General features: G+C 38.7%; 1 pseudogene across 1 annotated transcript; it reads left to right on the top strand.

Moving 5' to 3' along the window:
- Window positions 1-561: 561 nt before the first annotated feature.
- LOC308395821 (sterile alpha motif domain-containing protein 3-like) lies at window positions 562-5,216 on the top strand (annotated as a pseudogene). The gene is made up of 9 exons: window positions 562-717; window positions 1,662-1,857; window positions 2,027-2,185; window positions 2,344-2,431; window positions 2,627-2,782; window positions 3,244-3,450; window positions 3,716-3,887; window positions 4,010-4,089; window positions 4,194-5,216. The product of its transcript is annotated as a sterile alpha motif domain-containing protein 3-like (transcript).
- The last annotated feature ends 2,781 nt before the right edge of the window (window positions 5,217-7,997 follow it).

The raw sequence follows: 7,997 nt of genomic DNA on the forward strand, positions 1-7,997 counted from the left end.
ATTACTGTGCCCCAAGGTACAAAAATGACATTAATACAGTCTAAGGACAAATATTGGACCTCGGGGTAACTATCTGTACCTTTTTTAGCGTCTGAAAGGTACATACATGTTCCTTAATTGTGAAAAGTACTTATTTGTACCCATTCTTTCAAAAGATAAAGTACAGGTTGATTAAGCTCTTTTTGATTAGAGGTTTTTTGTTTTTTATTCTTTTTGACAGTAATTTATTTGCAACTGTATTGATATAAGCATATATTTTAGTGTTTTTATTTTTTATTATTTTCATTGCTGTTGTTGTTTTTGTATTCCCTGAACCCCCCCCCCTTATTTTTAAGCTGCTTTAAGAACAATGAATTTATTTGAAAGAAAAAAAAGTAAAAAGGCATTTAAAAATTTTTTTAAGAGAGTGTTTTTTTTTTTAAAGTATAACTATTTGGATGAATTGCAAAAAAGCACCCTTACTGAACTCGGAGTGCGAGTTGAGCCCATCCTCACAACATCAAACAAAAAGTAGAAGAAGAAACTCAACGAATAGCTGGTGGATTCTAGAATTTTCTGTAAATGCAGCAGGTGCCATTTTGTTTTATCAACGGAGGGAGATGGATTACGAACTTGCAAGTCCTGGTGTGCTCTGTTCACTTTCAACCGAGGAACTCTTAACAAAAATACAAGAGTGGGGCTTAGATGTCACCGAAGCTGAAGCTCAGCATTTCAGAGGTAAGTTTTATTTAAAGAAAAATGTAGCGTAATTACTAATTATTGGTTTAGCCTAGCTTAACGTATATTAGCAATTTAGCTAGTTTCGGCACTCTCTTAGCTCAAATTATGTCTTTTTACAAACGTTTTTACAAACGTTTCATGTGTAAAGTTGAGGTCACAGTTCTGAAAAATGAAAAATGTGTACACATAGTATTTGTATAAGTTTGAACTTATATATGTGGTTCGGCCACAGTCTATGGGTTCGGTAACCCCTGCGCAGCGGAACGGCGCGAAATTTGATTCCCTGGTAGCTGAATGCAGTTTACCGTTAGTGTATTAATGGTTTAATAAAATCACGTTTTTACATCCATTCCAAGGCCATCAACACACATGGGCGGCTGAATATAACGTTTAAAGGAAATATCTTGACGCCGCACTTGTTTAAAATATAACAAGGGTGTCGCAGCTGGGGTTTGATAGTCGCGTTTTAAGCAATGTGGGAACTTTTTCAGCATGTAATCTGAGCTTGTAATACGGTCCTGCGGGTGTTATCGCTATAAGTAATCGGTCTGAAAGAACAGACGGCAGAAACTGTCGGAAATCTGGAGAAAGGAGTCACCTTAGTAGTGAATATTAACAAATTACAGCATTCTAGTCTTTTTTTTTCTTCCAAACTTGAAAGGGCACAAAAGCATGCTCAGACTCTGCTCTCCTGTGTCCAGTAGTCCCAAACAAACATCTAAATTTAAAAATGAAAACTTTGCATATCAAGAGGATTCACTCTAAAGATTTGCTTTATTTTATTTAATTTACTGATTTTTTTAAATGAATATTTCTTTGAACTGAAAGAAGTTGTACAAAAGGTTTTAATGTGTGTGATATATGGTTTTTACCCATGTAAAAATGTGGTGATAAATATCCTTACATTGAATTTAAAGTTTGTACTACCATTTATCTTGCAGACAATGAGGTTGATGGTGACACAGTTGACTGCGGTCTTACTGAGACTATGGTTGCATACCTTTTCCAAGGATCCTTCAAAATGCAGGTTAAATTCAACCAATTTGTGTCAAGGATGAAGGAATCTTCAGTGACGCTGACTCTACAGACTGTCTCTCCAGAAGACTGGCAACCATCTACTTCGTCAACTTCAATAAGGTATTTTCTTATTTATAATGAAGTTAGTATGTCTGAAACATACATGTTGGCCGTTATGCACTTTTAGGATTTAGTTAATATGATCATTGTTTCTACAATATGTATTGTTACTGTAGTGTTTTATACTTCAATTCATGCAATAAAAACAAACGCTTAACTGTTTTCACAGCAATGAAAATACTTTGAGACTACCTGCCTCTTTTGAAATTCCAAGATTTCCCAAAAATCTCCAACTAAAACTGGACAACAAAGAACCGTGCCATAAAAATCCAAGGGACAGACACACAATAATCAGAGTTCTATATGAAGCTGTGGCACAGTATACTATGTAAGTTAATCAGGGTAATGTTAGCTTGTTGCTTTAGAAAAAGCTGAATCTGTCATATTGAAAATAAACGCTACATTACTAAGAAACAATAACTGACACTTGATAAAGTTTGTTTGTCAGCAGTTGCTCTAACACTTATGTTTCTTCTGATATTACAGGTATCCCACAAATTCTGAATATGTGCAAGCTGTGAAGACGCTGGTAATGAAGTATCCTTTCCTCAAGGATCGTGAGGGAAATGGTTATGTAAGTTAAATTTAAAATTTGCATAAGGTTCCTTCAAGATTACAAAGTAAAAGTGAAGCTTTTTTCAATCTTGTTTTGTTAGTAAGACAATCTGTAGCCTCTCAGTAGGTTTGTATGAAGTATGTTTACTGATTCTTTGTTGGGTGTATTTTGTGTAGATTGTTTTTACAGTAACTTATGTTTCTGTTCAACAAGCACACATGGCATATGTCTTTGAGACGTAAATTCAAATCAGAGCGGGCACCACTAGTCGACAGTGAGGCAGTGAGGCGTTGTAAGGAGAAGTTTGGTTCTACGAGGAGAGGGCAGCCTAATAAATGTCAATGAACAAGTCAGAGAAATGTTTGTCAGGTTGGTGTGAGGGACATCTTGAGCTATAAAATGTTCTTGCCTCTGTTATTACATCTAAAACTAAGGATTAGGGATGCAACTGTACCCCTTTTTTTTCAAACCGAAACAATACCAATACTTGGATTAGAGCACTTGCTAATACAAAGTACCAGTGCTAATACTTCTACCTCACAAAATATTATTAATTAGAAGGCGCTAAAAGAGGGTGAACTAGATTTAAAAAAAAAAAAACATTTTAAATATGACTCCAAAACTAAAATTTCAAGTTAACAATTAAGATTTTATGTGAAATTATTTCAGAGTTTCCATATTTTAAATATTGGTTCATGGTATCGGTTAACTTTAACCGATACGAGTTCTTTGTGATGCACAGATCGTGTCAGCTCTAATTGTATATTTAGTCTTATGTTGGGTTTCTAATCTGTTTTGACTTTCTCTTCTCACTCTTGCTTTCTTTCAAGGGGCCATGCGTCCAAGGAGAGGATTTATTATCCATAGACGCCCACTTAAAGGTCTTACAGTGCCAATATCAGAAGATGCAACCAGATACCATGGTGGTTCATAACCGTGTGCAGTAAACGTTTGCTTGGCGGCAGAAAGAAATTGCAAATGGTATGCCTGTGGAGGATGTGTTGAAGAAGTACCCCTTCTTAGGGATGCCTACTGGTGTAAGTCAGAAAGCTGAATTGAACTTGGAAATAGCTGTCACATTTAACATGTTTATAGTAGTAAATTTTATTTGCCCTTGACCTTGTTTTCTTCATCTGTCCCTCTTTCCTTTTTTTGTATGTTCATGTAACTTCTTACATTATTGTTGTTAAATTCTATAAAAAAAAATAATTATGCAGCACCATACATAATTAATATCAACTTTAGATTATTTCATTTTCATACACTGTTATTTTGTACTGAAAATTAATTTTTTACTTGTAGCTGTGCAACGAACTCGGGTGGATCCAACCAACAACGGGTAATGTAAGCCAGCGATTTCGTGAAGGGCTCTCATGTGTTGCAGCAAAGGTGATTGACCTTACACAAGGGAAAACCCCACTCTACCAGCTCTACCTTGATGCAAGAGAGGAGGCTCTCACTGATGACCTACCGGGTATTTGCTTTTTTTTTTTTTTTTTTAACTTCAAGGCTTCCATTTTATATAATTTTTATAGGTAACTGGAAATGCCAGATAAAATGCATGGGTGATCTTGTGTTTTGTTGTTTTTTTGGCAGATCTTGACACAAGGGCTGCACTTTTATTCCTGCCATACATCTTCAAGGAGAAACTGGATCTCTTTGTCATACTTGGAGAGGTGTGTGTATTAAAATATTTAGTCTATATAAAAAGAAAACAAATGTATCTTTTGTTAAGAGACTAATATATTGCTTTCCTCTACCTTCTCTTTTGACTTCAAAGGTTCATCCTAAAACCCCCTATCCAACTGTTCAGCTACTTCATGAAGACTGGAAACCAGTGTTCTCCAGAAGCGCTCCAAACATTGTGAAGTTGGATGGCAGTGAAGTGTGCAGAAGCTCGTGTATTTTTGAAGGAATCATCTCTTCTTTCTGCTTGTATTTTGTCTTCAACCTTGCTTATCCAAAACATCTGAAGAACACCCTGATTTTTCTCCAAAAGTACATTGTGAAAATAGATGAGGGTGAGGACCGGCCTCTGCCAATCACAGTCACCAGACAAATAAATCTTCTGTATTGACCACCATGCCTCAGCCATATCAGTGCTCCAAATGTGGCAGAAGAACCTTTAGTTTGACAAAGCTTATGCAGCACATAGGACTTATTCATTCCCATGATGCCAATTTTGATATAACCTGTGGACTCAGTGACTGCTGTTCTTCCTTCAAAAAATATGAATCTTTCAGACGACATGTGTATAGGAAACACAGAGAACAGGTGTTGTGTTAATATTGACACAATGTGGGTCTTTTGTGGAAAAATTCTCATTCCTCTGTTATATGACAACCATTTTCATTCATACAGTGTTAGAGTTGATAGTGAATGGACGTTGCTAAAACCTGGACAGGAAATTGATGTTGCAGCTTATGACACATACTCTGTTGATAACAGTTTGTATGTAACAGTTAAGCAATGTATTTAAGAAGGTAATAAATGTGACAAGTATTTTTGACTTTGTATCTTCAATTTTTCAAATCTTGAGAGGAAAAATATAGGAAATCTGTGTGTAGATACTGAACCTTTAGAAAGACATTTTTGTACTCCTTTTAAGGGTTCTTTTTTGTACTTTATACTAAGGGTACAATTTTGCCCTTTAAAGTACAGGTTTGACGTGTAAAAGGTACAAATTACAAGGGTACAAATCAGTACCCACAGTTTAGGGTACAGAACGGTACCTTAGAGGGTACCACCCCAGTGACAAGCCATTGTACCCCTATAGGTACATTTCTGTACTTTAATTTCTGAGTGTGCAGGCAGGAGGCTGAGGAGCATTAAATGCAAAACCACCAGACTGAGAAACAGCTTCACTCCAGAAGCTGTTAGACTTCTTAGTGCATAATGTACAAGAACTCTTATTGTAGCACCTTAATCACTACTGACACTTACTGACACCATCACTTTATCAATGCTGGTCATCATGCCCTTTGCTGCTAAAGTATTTATTTACACCTACATTTATACCCACACTCTATACTGGTACTCAGGTTGTTGCACTCTAGTTATAGTATTATTTATTGTATTGTCTTATTACTTGTCATTTCTGTTTGTTAAAAAAACCCCAACACAACAACAACAAGAAACCCAATCATTTATTTATTACTTAAAAAAAAATTCTGTTTCTTCATCATTTTTGTTTCTTTTCACTCCGGACCGTGTGTACATAATTTTGTTCCACCTCATGTTAACATGTGATACGAATGACAAATAAAGCTCCTTGAATCCTTGAATGATGTGGTTCTGATGGCTTAATCAGCTGATGGCCTCCAGCTGGCACTGGAATGGTTCGCAGCCGAGTGTGAAGCAGTGTGAACTCGTTCCTCACCCTGAGTGAGGAACGAGTTCCTGCCCCAGGTGGAGGAGTATAAATATCCTGAGTGACGGGAGATCGACAGACTGATTGCAGTGATGTGGACGCCATCGTGGTGAAGAGAGAGCTGAGTGTAAAAGCAAAGTTCTCAATTTACTGGTCAATCCATGTCCCTACCCTCACCTATGGCCACGAGCTGTGGGTAGTGACTGAAAGAACGAGATCGCGAATACAAGCAGCAGAAATGGGCTTCCTCTGAAGGGTGGCTGGCCTCTCCCTTAGAGATTGGGTGGGAAGTTCAGCCATTTGGGAGGGGCTCAGCATACAGCCGCTGCTCCTCCACATCAAAAGGAGCCAGCTGAGGTGGTTCAGGCATCTGACAAGGATGCCTCCTGGGTGAGGTGTTCCGGGCATGTCCCACCTGGAGGAGGCACCCGAGCTGGTCCAGTCCAAAAAGGCTAGGCAGCGCCTGTACCACCTCCGACAACTGAGGAAGTTCAGGGTCTCTCCAGTGTTCCTTAGGACTTGCTATACAGGAGCTGTGGAGAGCATCCTCGCACTGAACATCACATCCTGGTATGGAAACAGCTGTGTCAAGGACAAAAAAGCTCTTCAGAGAGTGATCTGTACAGCAGAACACAGCTACAGGCTGCTCTCCACTCCCTTCAGGACATTTACACCAGGAGATGCTGGACTAGAGCAGCTTAGATATTGAAAGACTCGTCCCATCCCAGCAATAAACTGTTCCAACTTCTGCAATCAGGCAGAAGGTCCCCCGTCCTGCCAATCAACCATAACTGACTGAGACAGGACTCATTGTTATCACATTCTCATATCATGCCTGATCCTCTGGCTTCACTGCGGCCCAAGACCCCACTCACACAATGTGCATTCTCAGATTTCAAACTGCAAATTTCCAGATTGCTTTATTTGATTTTATATATTTTTCTTAATGTATATAATTCACTCACTTGCTGCACATAATGTCGTCTTTGTATATATTTACTTACTTACTGTGTAAAATGTTTTCTCTCTTTTGCAACCTCGAGGGGTATATCAGGTCACCTTTCAGTGTGTGTTTTAATTGTATAACTATGCACGTGACAAACAAAAGATCTTGAATCTTGAATCTTGCTTGAGAGATTATATCTCTCGGCTGGCCTGGGAATGCAGGAGGAGGAGGTGGCTGGGGAGAGGGAGGTTCGGGCTTCTCTGTTTGGGCTGCTGACCCCACAACCCGGCTCCAGATAAGTGGAAGAAGGTGGATGGATGGAACTTCACTGCAATGGTCTGAATCATATCTGTCTAACAGAGTTTTCTTCACACTGGGACCATACTTTTACTTTATACATGCTTCCCTCGGGCAGTATTATTGCATACATTTCATTACTACCCACCTTTAGTTATCCACCCTACAAGATGATACAAATCAACTAGACCAGGGGTGTCAAACTTATGGCCCAATGATATCAGACATAACAATTATATTGTTACATAACTGTCAATGGCCTGCGGCTATGTGGAAGCCAAATCTCCAGCCTTGATGAAAATGCAGGCAGGGCCAAACACATACAGAGACAGACTAGGACTGTACCATTAGGTGACAGAAAGAAAGGGGGGCAGACGTGGAAAAGACACAAGTGTAGTGGTACAGGTGAGCTACACAGAGAGATGGGAGAGACAGATCTGAACAAAAGCCTGTTGGAAACATGAAGAAATGAGTGAAAAACTTCAATGAGCAGGATCTGCCTGCATTTCAGTGATAGTTAAGACTCACAAGATAAACTGTATGTGCACACGCAAATGTGTGACAAATGACTTCAAGCACATAAACATCTGAACTGCACTGGTATTGTTTCTGCCACGTGAGGACATTTGGGAACTAAGCAGCAGTTCCTTAGCAGTGGACCAAATGACAAAAACAGAGCTGAGGGTTGTGAGAGTGGAAAAAGCCTGAAATCTGAAAAAGTGAAGGTCTGGGGATTTGTGTGCTAGACATCATAAAACTGTTTCCTGTAGGATAGTTGTTTTTTTACGAGCTTGTCTTTCCAAAATGAAACAGACAAGTGTTTGTAATAACATATCCAGACACAGACTAAGTTTCATTGTCTTTTCAAATGTGTAGGTAGAGCAGGCAGGCTACTGCACAGCCTACATGAGCAATCTAAACTACTGTATGTGTATGGGTAGTAATGAACACACCCAGAGAGTATTTAAAGA

The sequence above is a fragment of the Rhamphochromis sp. 'chilingali' genome (genome assembly GCF_963969265.1).
Source record: "Rhamphochromis sp. 'chilingali' genome assembly, chromosome: 4".
Taxonomy (NCBI): domain Eukaryota; kingdom Metazoa; phylum Chordata; class Actinopteri; order Cichliformes; family Cichlidae; genus Rhamphochromis; species Rhamphochromis sp. 'chilingali'.